The sequence below is a fragment of the Urocitellus parryii genome, chromosome Y, assembly GCF_045843805.1.
Source record: "Urocitellus parryii isolate mUroPar1 chromosome Y, mUroPar1.hap1, whole genome shotgun sequence".
NCBI classification, from domain to species: domain Eukaryota; kingdom Metazoa; phylum Chordata; class Mammalia; order Rodentia; family Sciuridae; genus Urocitellus; species Urocitellus parryii.
The window spans coordinates 11,153,864-11,167,705 of record NC_135548.1 but is presented as its reverse complement, the minus strand read 5'-3'; the positions used below and the strand labels follow the sequence as shown (position 1 = coordinate 11,167,705).

Here is a 13,842-nt window from a genome sequence, read left to right as displayed (position 1 = left end):
CCATTTCTTAAAAAAAGTATTATTTTCTCCAAGCACTGCAGTGTCACTTTGTCATAAATCAGGTGATTGTGTCAAATCCATTCCTGGTTTCTCTCTTGTTTTCTGTTGGTTAAGTTGTCTTACATACTTTTTAATGTTTTTTTCTTTTTTGTATATAGCCTTTTACTAGGAATTGATATCTGGTGGTATGATACCTAGTTTTGGTCTTCTTTATAATCTCTTTTTAAGAATAATGAATCAATGTGTGTGAATACAAAATGATAAACCAGTCAATTTTAAACCAGATAAATAGGGGAGTAGTAAAAAGAGAAAGCAGGCAAATCAGTGAGTTAGACCCCCTGAGAAGATAGTAGGAAATAGTTTAACCAGTAAGAGTTGGATGCCCTCACAAGTGGATTTAGGAGTTTGACAGTTCTGAGTGATGCTAAGTTTTGCCAAAGAGGTGTGATGGTAGGTGACTGAGTTGAGGTATGGGAGGTTGTTGAAGGTAAGCCAGGCAACTGAGAGACTGAGTATGCATATGTTGATGTTTACATTTTCTAACTTAGCATCTACCTCAAAACAGCTAGAAAAGAAAGAATTATTATCTTCATTTTACAGTTGAGAAGGTGGGTTCAGGGATATTAATGACTTCTTTGAGGCCCCAGGAGAATTAGCAGTTGAATTAGATTTAACTTAGGCCTTCTATCCAGGAATGCATGCTCTGTTCGAATAGCTTAGCTAACAAGACCTGGGAGTTAAAATTTTGGCTACAGAAGTCTTATTATTGAAAGGCAAAATTATTGCACACAAATATTCAAATTTTTAGTTATGTATAGGTAAGATGTTGATACGATCTATGCAGGAAATACTTCAGAAATGCTGAAAATACTTATTCCTGGGTTGTTGTGATTTTGACTCTGGGTGACTTTTCCCCTTTGTTTTACTTTTTGTATTTTCCAAATTTCCTATAATGGACGTATATTTTGTGGATTTAAAAAAAATTATTATTTGACTAAATGATATACATGGAAAATTCAGAACATAAAAATAGATAGCAATATACAGTACTTTTACAAAAATAAAAGAATGGAGATGTTTAAATATTTTATTTTTTTCTTTTTATGTTTAGAAATGCACTTGGTGCTGGAAAGAGAGCCATTATTCTGAAGAGCACTTGGCCAAAGGTAGGTTTCTTTTGTATTTTTACATTGAGCCAGTAATACTATATATTTTGTGAAAATTAATATATGGGATGCGTATTTATATGTAAAAGTGCTGGATGAAATTATCAAGAATAGGAAAGGGGATGCTTCAGTTCCACTACCACTATGGGGATTTGGCAGTAGCTGTGAGAGGCTGAGAATGTGTGTGTGCCAGCATGAGGTGTCCTGGAGAGCATAGAGGGACTGTAGCAATTGAGAGGTAATATCTGCAAGTGATAGGTGTGCCTAAATGTGAGAAATGAAACTTTAAAACTTTTAAGGAATTATATGAAAGCATTTATCCTTTCTTTTTTTGGTGCCAGGAATGGAACCCAGGGCCTTCCTCATGCTAGTATATGCTCTACCACTGAGCTGCACCCCAGCCTTTGGACTTCTTAAGTAACACACAATGTATAAATCAGCGTGAAATAAACCACACTGATATAATTTTCTACATCACACTTAAAAACTTATATACATAAAAGATATGAAGGAAATAAGCAGGGGGAGATCATTTGTTCATCAATAATTTATATAACTAATAGGATTTATATATAATTGATAGGATTGTATTGCGAATATGCAGAGAACTCCTAGAATAAATAAAAACCCAGTAGAAAAAGGGCCAGTGAAACAAATAATTTCATACAAGAAACCCTGATTGGCTAGTAGAAATAAGAAACTTGAAAATCTGTTTCCTAGTAATTAGACTTGTGGGGGATTGGTACAAAGATAGAAAAATGAAACCAACAGAGAAAAATAGAGGGCCTCTAAGAGAAAGACCCACCTATAGATGAGTAAATAAAGCAATGCAATAGTGTTGGGATCCTTCACATTGTCAAAAATTAAAGAGACTGAGGGTCCAGAGTATTGGTACTGAGTGTGTAGTAACAGGAACCCTCTATAAGCTGATGGAGGTGTGAATTGCTTACAACCAACTTGGAGAGCACTCTGATGTGCATACCTCATAATTACTTGATTTTACACTAACAAGTACTCCATTTCACATGTGTCAAACTAGAAAATTTCTTACATAATATATAGTGTCAGTCATTGTGGCCTGTTTTAATTGCATCAAGTCTCAAATACTTAAATGTCCATTGATAAAGCAGTGGATGAGTTGGTATTTTTACTTGATCAAAGTTATTACTCTGATCTGTTTAATCTGTTCCCATCTTGAACACCCTTCATTCTTCAAACCTCATTCCTACTACTCTCTCTGAATTGGCCCCTGGGCTCCTCACTGTTGCTCCCATCAGGCCTGGCCCATTTCATTCTGTTTTTGTTCTTTCCTCTGCCTCAGACACTTTTCCCCTAGAACATAGCTAGCTCCCTTATTTCCTTTCATTCTTTACAGAACATCCTTTTCTCAATGAAACCTTCCCTGGCCATCTTATTAAAATGCAAACCCTGCTCCTTTGAGACATTACCTATCTTCTTTCCCTTTTTTCCTCTTAGCATTTGACATATTATTGAAAATATTCTTACACTATTCAATATTGTTACATTATTTATTTATATTGTTTATTGTGACTTCCAGTATAATGTGGGCTTTACAGGGAAAGGCTTTTTCGTCTGTTTGGTTTGCTCTTAAATCTGGACTGTCTGACAAGTTGCCTGGTTCATAGCAGGCACTCAGGAGTAGTATTTGTTGACTTAGTAAATGAGTAGTTGAATATTAGATTGTAGTTGACTGGCATATCAATATTTATGGATTTGAAAAACAACATGAAATGAAAAAATAAATAAAAGCCCCATACCCATGATAGTGTTTGCATTTGGACAGTCAGGGAGGGAAAGGAGGTTGAAGAGATTCCAAAGCAGCCATATTGATATCATTGCCTTTCTCTTATTAAAAGAGAATTTGGCCAGGCACAGTGGTGCATACCTGTAATCCCAGCAGCTCAGGAGGCTGAGATAGGAGGATCGTGAGTTCTAAGCCAACCTCAGCAAAAGTGAGGTGCTAGGCAACTCAATGAGACCCTGTTTCTAAATAAAATACAAAATAGGGCTGGGATGTGGCTCAATGATTGAGTGTCCCTGAGTTCACTCCCCAGTACCAACAACAACAACAAAAAGAGAATCTGAGCAAATATAACAAAATGTTATAATGTTATAAAAACAAAATTCTGGGTGTTTATTACATTATTCTCTGTATTTTTCCAATTTGTAAAAATATTCAAAAAGTTTTTCAAAGTAAAGATTCAAATAAGACACACAAAGGCACATGTCTTTCATACTGTATTCCTGATTTCACATAATTAAAAAAAAATTACAGTGAGTAGGGCCTTAGAGAATTACTCTCATTCATACTTCCATTACTGCTTTGCAGCTAGACTTCATTAAATTCTTTGTAGGACTTAATTTTATTTTGTTTAGTGTTGTTAAAATTATATTTTTTCTTTATATTCTAATTTGCTATGATAAAAAAAGAGAAAGTACAGAAGGTTGTGAAGTAAAAGGGAAGACTCAGCCTGGGAACCTTTTAAAGATGTGCTTACCCTCCCCTAAAGTTACAATTTAGGCAGCCTAGGAGTGTATCTAGTGGTCTGGAGATGGTGAAGTTTTCCAGGTGGACTTCTACATCTAAGTTTTTGAGTAATTTTTTAAATGTCTAATTTTATGCATCAAGAAATTGAGTTCAACAGATGTGAAGTGACTTTTCAATGTGTCATTGCAAGTGAAGGATGAAACTGGATGGCACTTGCATTAGAGGGTGATAAATTTGTTGGTATTTCCATTATGAGTCATTCTTTTGCTTGAAACAGTATCTTTGCTGATGACTACACCTTGCATTTTGTGGGTACTCTATAATATTTGTAGAACAAATGAATTGATAATGTTCTGAATACTGAAACCCAGTCTATGATACTGGTTTTCCAGAGATACCTCTTACAAATTTTAATCTATTATCAAATTTAGGGAAGAATATTAAGGCTTTCTGAATTATTTTGAAGACTTTCATAGAGTGTTCCTGGTTTGGTTTCTCAGACAAAATATTTACTAATTTTTAAGTTGGGATGTTTTATGATATGTCATATGATTGCAAAAAATTTGCATAGATTAAAAAATACAACCACTAGTTAAGTATTCACAAAATTCGGTAACTATATATGTAAGCTATTTTTCCTTTTTATTTTACCAGATAGAAATATTCATTGAAGAATATTTTTACTTCAGAAGCTAAAATAGAGCATGCATCTAGGCATGGTGACACACACTTATGATCTCAGAGACTCAGGAGGCTGAAGCAGGAGGTTCACAAGTTTGAGGCCAGCCTCAGCAACTTAGTGTGAGCCCCTGAGCAGATTGGCAAGACTGAATCTCAAAATTAAAAATAAAAAGGGCTGGGAATGTGGTTCAGTAGTTAAACCCCTCTGAGGCCCCTAGTGCCAAAAAAAAAAAAAAAAAGGAGAGCGTGCAAGGTGCGTTCTTTACTTTTCTAAGAATGTTTTGTTTGAGAATTATGAGCCCAAGTCTGTGGGGTCACAGCTCTAAGATATAAGCCTGTAGAGGCAGGTACTTTCCATTTCTGCATGAGGATGGGCCATTTTTGGTTCCATTGGTTCAGATAGGGGAGACTACTAGAGGGTCACCTGTCTCTAGACTTACTTTCAGGCTTGAGAGAGGATAAGTCATTGTGCTTTAAAAAATGAGAAATTCTATGGTATAGTCAATAGAGATATGTTAATGTTTCTGTGCGTATTGTGTTTTGCTGTAGTTTACAAGATACAAAATAATAGACTCACTAAAGTCCTCAAGAGATGGAGTTCTGAAGGGTATGTTAGATTCTTGTTTGTGAATGATAGAAACCTGACTCAGGTCCTTGGTGTAGGTAGTAGAGAGAATCTGTAGGCTGTTGTACCTGAGAAGTCTAGGGGTTGGCTTCAGTGGTGGTGTGTCCTTCTGTTTCTCAGCTGTGTTTCCCTGTTTTGTCAGTTTCATATTTCGTTCTTTTTTCTGTTTGATTTTACAAAGTTTTTTTTTCTGTATCTTCAAGTTCGTGGATATTTTCATCGATAATGTTTCATTTGTCTTTCTTAACATTCAGGTATTTTTCATCTTAAATACTTCAATTTTTATCTCTAGAAATTAAATTTGGGTCTTATATTTCATGTCTCTACTTGCTTCTACAACGAATGGAATGTGATTATAGCAACTGTTGTAATATCCTGAATTCCATCATCTGTGTCATTTATGGGCTTCCAGTTGATTGATTTTTCTCACTATAGAACACATTTCCTTTCTTTGCATACCTGGTCATTTTTTATTGGAATTCAACATTGTGAATGTTACTTTGTTTAGTGCTGCATATCTTTGGTTTTCTCTGATTACCTTTGAGCTTTGTTTTGGAATACAGTGAAATAACATACAAGTAGGTTAGTTTTTAATAATCTTGTTTTAAGCTCTATTATGTGGGGCCATAGTGTCATTAACCTAAGGCTAACTTTTTCCTTCACTACTGAGGCCAAACTTTCTGAGGACTTAATGCTCCCTGAATTCTGAAATTTTCCACTCAGGTTTGTGGGTGTAGCAGCACTGTATGAGTCCGACTCTTGTACTGTTAGCCTTTCTGATAGCTCTTTCCCTGATAGAGAGCTCTTCCCACAGACATGTGCTGACAGTGCTCAGCTGAAGACCCATTGAGGACTCCTTGAAGTTCTCTCGGCAGTTCTCCCCTCTATGGTCCTTGCTTCATGAACTCAAGCTTGCCTTAATCCTGCCTCCCACCTCTCTCTCCTTAGCTGAGAGAGACTGCCAGTCTTTGAGTAGTGACTTTTTCCTGGGCTGAGGGTTTGTCTCAGTAAGCTGGAGCAGTCTTAAGTCTTACTTTGTGTGTTTCTCTTCTCTCAAGGATCACTCAAGTTTTCTTGCCCAGTGTCCAGTGTTTTATAAGCCAGGGAATCATATCTTTTTTGTTTTTAAAATTCATATTAGGCAGGATGGTAAATCTGGTCTCTGTTACTCCATCTTGGCCAGAAGAGGAAGTTTGAGCATAGGTTCTTGTGGCTTCATTTAAAAAAAGACTTTTACTTACATGATTTTATTCTCTTTTATTGCTGAGTAAAATTCTTTTGTGTATATATGCCACATTTTTGTTATCCATTCATCCACTGAAGGGCATCTAGGTTGGCTCCACAGTTTAGCTATTGTGAATTGTGCTGCTGTAATGCTAAGTGAAGTTAGCCAATCCCCAAAAAACTAATGCTGAATGTTTTTCTCTGATATAAGAAGGCTGACTCATAGTGGGGTAGGGAAAGGGAGCATGGGAGGAATAGATGAATTCTAGATATAGCAGAGGGGTGGGAGGGCAAGGCAGGGGGCAGGGGATTAGCAAGGATGGTGGAATGTGATAGATATCATTATCTAAAGTACATGTATGAAGACACAAATTGGTGTCAACATACTTTATATACAACCAGATATATGAAAACTTGTGCTATATATGTGTAATAAGAATTGTAATGCATTCCATTGTCATTTATTTTTTTAAATCACTCAATTAAAAAAAAGAAATATACCCTGTAGCTATTGAGATAATATACACAGGATAAAGTTTTAATCATTGGGAATAAGTTGTGGTCCTTCAATATGAGGGATGAACTGACAATTTCCGTCTCCAATTATCTTCTAAATTAAGTGATTTTTTTTCCAGAAAGTGACTGCATACCATATATACACCAATGCACAGGCAGAAGCATGTCATACATGAAAAAAACAAGAAAGAATAGAACAAGTATAGGTCTTTGCTTGGCTGTGTATGGACATTACACTCTAGATGTGCCCTGATCGTCTCTAAACTTTACAGTTATATATATATATATAGAAAGTAAAGCATATTCACATTAAAAAAAACTTTGACTTTGTAGTAGGAGCCCCAAACCAATATCTGTCATAGCTATTAATTCTAATGAGAAGAAACCCCTGTCAGTATCTATATAATAAGCCTAAGGCTCAGGCTGATTTCAGTTGGGTCATGTGTCCCAGCATGGATCAGTTACAGTGACCTGGGAAGTGGTATGTTTCCACTGACCAGTCAGAGCCGCTATCCCTTGTTGGGATGGCACACTAAAACTGATAGTACTGCCATGCCATATCTATGAGGAGTGGGAAATGTTTACCCCTAGGTGAGGGGATGCTAGACCAACAGATAGAAGGGAATGTCTATATATGATAGAGAATGAGAGTGTCAAAGAAGAACAAAAAAATTTATGGTAATTGGGTTCAAGAAACTGAGATACTTTAATCTGAGCTTCATTAAGCTTCAGCACAGGGGGCTGGATAAACCGCTTTCTCAACCAGCAGAAGTTATATGGGGTCCAGGGAAAAAGATCCAATAGGTGGTGAGAATAGTAGGGGAAAAGAAGAAAGTATTCATTATAAGTTTAGCAGGTATGTTTTATGATCTAACATTATTTCTATTCTGTGTTTTATTTTTTTAAATGTAGTTATCTGAACTTGAAAGTTGACAAATATCTAGTGGTAGGATTTTCCACCTTTTAGTATATATGAGAGATCTCTTTGTCCTCTTATAATGCAGGTGTCACGAAACAGGACTTCTACCCTCTAAGGGGAAGCAGAGTTTAATGAAATGCATAGTCTTTAGAATAAAATATTCAGAATTCGTAGGTCCACAAGAACACAGTCTTTACCTTATGACCTAATCACCTCCTCAAAGTTCTACCTCCTAAAACCATTGGGGATTAGATTTCCAACATAACAAATCTTGGGGCAACACATTCAGCCCATAAGAATGCTTTAGGCTAATTCCTGTTTAGTTTCAATTTTTAGGAAAATCTTTCTCATGTGGATTACATGCTTCTCTGTTTTTTAAAACAAGAGTTTAAGGAAATAGATTTTTGTTAATGATTCTAAAGGTTGTTATACCCAATAGTTGTTTATCTCAAGCTTTTATATAGAGTACCTTTCAGGGTTATTGAAGTGGATTGTTGGCCTCCAGTTAGTGATACCCTGTTGCTCTCTTTACTTTCTCTCCTTTGTTTTCTTTTGAATGGCTTTGTTTCTATCCATTTTTATCTTTTACTACCTACATTCTGTCTTCTCTGGGGTCTAATTCCACATGTTGAACCCCTGAACATTTGCAGTTGATTAGCAATTAGTGTGCTTACAGTGAGTGGGAAACTTAGGTGTTTGTCTTACCTATTGTGATTCCAACACCATGTGAAACATCTTTGAGGATTAAGCTCTTTTTTTTTAGAAAGGTAGTTTTTAATTCATTAATATTTCTTAGGCTATTATTAGCAGACAACACATTTAAATAACTTATTTAAATACTATCTACTCATCAGTATCCACGTTCAGTAAAAGAACTTGAAATCCCAGGATTAGGGTTAAATAGTTTTGCCCAACCTCACAAAGCAGAAATCACACTAAGACTCCTGTACCTTTCCTTTCTGAGGCTACTAAAGCCAGCTTGGGCTCCACCCTTCTTATTTCATTGACCTTGATTGGCTCTGTGCTGTCCCCACAAACCTAGCACATATTCTCTGTCCTTCCTCCATGCTCACTCTTCCATGTAGCTTTGAATGTGTCACTCCCCTGCTACACAGAGGCTTGATTCCTGTCAGTGTGATAAAGGCTAGCCTGATGACTCATGGGTATCTGAAGCAAAGGGTTTTTGAACATTCATACCAGCCTGCCTTTGCAGTCATTTTCTAGCCTTCTATCTTGCTAGAGGTCTTAAGATTGTACAGGTTTACTTAGTATTTATAAATGAACTCTACTCTTGGGTTCCAACCAGTCTGTCCAAATCATTCATCTTAAGACCAAAGAAAGGCTGCATCCTCACCAACCCTTTCCCCAACCACTCTGCCTTAGGTGAGTGATTTCTTCCTTCTGTAGTTAGGAGAGAAGTTACTGGCTGTGGAATTAATGTGTCAATAATGGCATAGTCTTGTCTTTTCTTCATTACTAAAACGATGTGTCCTTTCTTTCCATCTGATTGTAAAATGCCTGAGAATAGGAGCCCTTGCCTATATCTCTCTGTATCTGCTGCAAATCTAAATAACTATTATCACCATTATAATTTATCTTTGTAATAATTTTACATCATACATAGAATACCATCATCAGTGCCTGCCTTCCCTTCTGGCTTACCTGTTTGTAATTATGCTCTCATATAGTATTGCTTCTTTGGCTTTCTTATTCCAATTTACATATGTTTTTATTGTTTTGCTCTCAGGCTTGTGGATTTTTATGTGTGGATCTCAGGAACAAATGCTTTTGTATTCACAGGTCAGCCTCCAAAACATAAAGGAAAACAAAAATCCCGAAACAATGAATCAGAGAAATTCAGGTATTTTTTTTCCTCTAATTTTATAGGGACTTTTTATTGAAATTACATTGGATTTAGAGAGTAATTTGGGGAAATCAGTGTCTTAGTAATATTTCTATTTAGGAACTCACATGTGACTGTCCATTTACTCCGTATTTTTCTTTATATAAACAGGACTGTTTTATTTTAAGATGATTTAAAACATGCTTTTCTCTTTAAGTTCTAGTTCACAGTTGACTTTACCAGTTGATTTGAAAAACATCTTGGAGAAACAGTTTTCTAAATCTTCCAGAGCTGCACACCAGGTAACGGAAAAAGCTTTTCCAGTAGAAATAGCAAAGCTCTGGTCATGAATTAATATATGCTTGCTAAGAAACCAGACTATCATTAATTTAAATACTAATTCAAAAATTGTTACCCAGAGATTTAACCAGTGGTTAGAACTGTAGAATTTCTTGCCAAAGATTTAATAGTAATACTAACTTTAAATATTTTTCAAAGATTGATAGTTGTTTGTGAACCCATTCAATACGTTTTTATTGGGCCCCTCCCAGATGTTTCAGACAGAGAGAGTCTGCATTGACAGTGTCCAACCTGCTCTGATGAAACTTACAGTACAGATATCCTATGTTAAGTTATGTTAAGGGAAATAATTTCCAAGGCTATGTGGATCTGTTCCTAGAATAAGAAAGGAGATTAAAACAGCATATTTGGGATGGGGTGGAAGCTCAATGGAAGAGTGCTTGCCTAGCATGTGTGAGGCACTAGGTTCAATTCTCAGCACCACATATAAATAAATAAAATAAAGATCCATTGACAACTAAAAATATTTTTAAAAATATTTTTAAAAAAGGTGAATAACTAGTGATTGACAGGACACCACTTCATGGTCTGTAATCTCAAATTCACATCTTAAAATAAATGTGGCTCTCATGTGTGTTTTACTATAGTGGATAACCAGGTTAATATGAGAATTGTTCTTTTCCATCATATTTTTGGGGAAAGTTGCCCTATATTTTGGTTCATTGGCTAGAAACCATCAGGAATCTTTTGTTAATCTGTGACTAAACTCTACAGTTTACCTTTTGAGTCTGTATTGTTAGGAACAGTGAGGAGTATATTGTTTAGGTTAGTATTTTCTGTTCTCTGAATGGTGTACACATGTATGGCAAGGATGACGAGACTTTATCTTAATGTCTTACCTCTGTCATCTTTGTGGAACTTTTGTAACTTAAGGCTATTGCCATGAAACTAAAATCTGAATTCACAGTATAATGTTTGTACATATGTTTTCAACTTGTAAAGTGTTTATCACTTTATTTGAGTATATTATGTCAATTTTGTTTTTATTTTTATGTTTTTCCTTTTATTTAATATTGTACTCTGTCAATAATTTTTTTCTGGTTACATTTAAGTACATGTGAAGTAGGAGTAGTTAATGATTGAAATATGTATTTCTTGCTTAAAATTAATGTTTGTTTCAGCACAGGATGACAGTTGTTAAAATCTGATTGTTTGGGTACATAGGTCCTGTGTCTAATTGTTGTAGTCCCAGACAATTTACTTATTTAGTGATGTTTGGTATTCTTCTTACATTGTTAAAACTCCAAAATATTATTGGTATAGACTGAAAAAGTAAGCAAAGCTTTGCACTGTATAGAATAAAATGAATCAAACTTTCCTCTCATGGGCAGTGGCAGAGGAATAAAGATAATGAGGCAGTACTGTGCTGAGAAAGGAATATGATGAATAAAGCATAGTTTGAGTATTTATTTAAATACTTATTATCATTTATAAAGTGTTAATGTGAACTTAACATCGTAAGTTTTAAACTAAAAAGCTGTAGATTTGCACTAGTGAAATAAAATTTCTTTTTCTTTTTTTTTCTTTTTGCAGGATTTTGCTAATATAATGAAAATGCTAAGAAGCTTAATTCAAGATGGTTACACAGCCTTATTGGAGCAGCATTGCCGAAGTGCTGCGCAGGCCTTTACAGAGTTGCTAAATGGTTTAGATCCACAAAAAATAAAGGTAAAATTGCCAAATCATAGCTTGTTTATCAATACCAGTGCACTTCAGATGAATTTAGAAAAAATCATGGCTTTAACTCGAATTTATATACCTTATACCTGGGCTGGGAGCAGGTGATTCTCCTCCAGGTTGTGGGGCAGGGCACAGGTGATGATCCCAATTCAGAGTTTGTGATTACATTCAATGTATGATCCATGCTTATGTTCTCTTTTTGACCGTTGTTTGGGTTGTCAGAACCTTCTGGCCTTTCCTTTTATGAAAAGGAGTCCTTTAATAAAGCAAAAATTTGGACTCACTTTTAGGTTGCATTTTTTTATCCAGCAAGAAGGAATTAACTAGATAAATGAGTAGCTTAAGCAAGATTGTGAAAGAGCAGATATCTTACTTAATCTGTTACTAATACATGCAAAAGCACATGATTTTAATTAAAAATTATTCTAATTTAGTACGAACTATGCCTTAAACAACTGACACATCGATTCTGTGTTTTATTTTTTTTTTTTTAAATATTTTTTTTAGTTGTAGTTGGACACAATACCTTTATTTTATTTATTTATTTTATGTGGTGCTGAGGATGGAACCCAGGGCCTCGCTCATGCTAGGCGAGCACTCTATGGCTGAGCCACAACCCCAGCACTGATTTTGTGTTTTAAATACTTGATATGAATATAATAGTTTTGTATTTGCAAAATATATTTTCTAATTCTATTTGATCTTTAATTCAATCATACTGATGAATGATGTTATTACACTTGTTTAGTGATGTTATTACACTGTTGTGGCTAGAAGGTTAATGTGATGTAAACTGGCAGATTTATGTTTAGATTTTTAACTAAAGCCTTTTTATTGACAGCAATTGAACCTGGCCATGATTAACTATGTATTAGTAGTATATGGATTTGCCATTTCTCTGCTTGGAATAGGACAGCCTGAGGTAAGATTGTAACACAGAGAACTAACAATTAAAATAGGATATTGGTTTTGTAAGATATATAAAAACTGTTTTTCCATTTTGGCTCATTTCCTTCTGTGTACTTTCTTGAAAGGCTGAAATAGCTAAATTTAAATAGTTTATGCTTTTTTTTTCTTTTTTTTTTTTAAAGAAAACTTTGTATTCCTATTAGAAAAAAGTAATGCTTGCAATACTGCGATTCTACATCTTACTTACATAAAAAATAAAGAATCTAATATATTATGGTAGGCAAATTGCAAAAACATAAAGTTGAAGGAAAAGAGCAGGTTGGAAAACACAAACATTGTGATAACACTCGTGTATCATTTCGTATAGAACAATATTAAATATTGTTTATGGATATCTCTGCATTTTGTAAAACTGAGAAAAAAATATCATGGACTACCCGTTTATCATATTTAAGATAATGACAACATTTATTGATAAAAGAGGGAATGGGCCTGAGGAAGTTAGAAAGGAGATCTCAACTTTGTGTTATGCTGTTTTATTAGAAAACTGAAGTGAACATGACCATGCTTAATAGCTCTTAGTTCTGGGTGATGAGTAGTTTGGTGTTTGGTTAATTTTTAAGTGGAGGATTCAGGTAATAGCATATGGTCTGCATGTAGGTGTGAGCTCTAGTGGTCCCCATTACTCATGCTCTTCTTTTACTTTCCTGGGATGCTTACTTACCTGTGCTATTCAGTGTTATAACCTTGTTTGAGGTTCTCTAGAATGATTTCAAGTATTATAACATATCCTTTCTGCCAACTTGGATGCTAAACTTACCTGATAAAATGAAAGTTCAACTCTAACTTGCTACCTAGTTAAGATCAAACTTGATGTTCATGTTTTACTCACTTCTGAGAATCTACAGTGCCTGAGGTTCATTTTCCTTGTTCTTGATGTGACAGATGGAATGCCTTCTATTAATGCCTGTCTAATTCTGTTTTATAATATATCAATGGAAACAGGACTTCATGATTTTAATTCTATCTTCACAGAATAATAAATTTCATGCTTTCCCTTATTGGAATTAAAGAAATAGTTTATTATACTCATGATTTACTGTAAAATAGACATTTTTTTAAAAAAACTATGAATATGGTAGAATTTATGCATTTAAAAGATTTTCATCAGCATAGACCCTTAAGGAAGTCATGAGTTGACCACAGTCCAGCCCTTGTTTCAGACATTCTTGGAATGCCTCTAAAGGGCTATTTTTTTTGAGGGGGGGCTATTTTTAAGATAGCTTTTGTCTAAGAGAGCAGTACTTAATAGGATGTAGATTACAATGTGTGTGCATGTGTGTATTTGTATTTGTGTGTTTTTTTATCATGAATTTACATCTTATAGTATTAGCCAGCGTAGGCCATCAC

At 34.9% G+C, this 13,842-nt stretch overlaps 1 long non-coding RNA gene across 1 annotated transcript; it reads left to right on the top strand.

The window, feature by feature from the left end:
* The first annotated feature begins 9,480 nt into the window (after positions 1-9,480).
* Positions 9,481-11,442, top strand: LOC144251050 (uncharacterized). Its single transcript, XR_013342615.1, has 3 exons — positions 9,481-9,501; positions 9,701-9,785; positions 11,377-11,442. It is a non-coding gene; the product is annotated as an uncharacterized LOC144251050 (long non-coding RNA).
* The last annotated feature ends 2,400 nt before the right edge of the window (positions 11,443-13,842 follow it).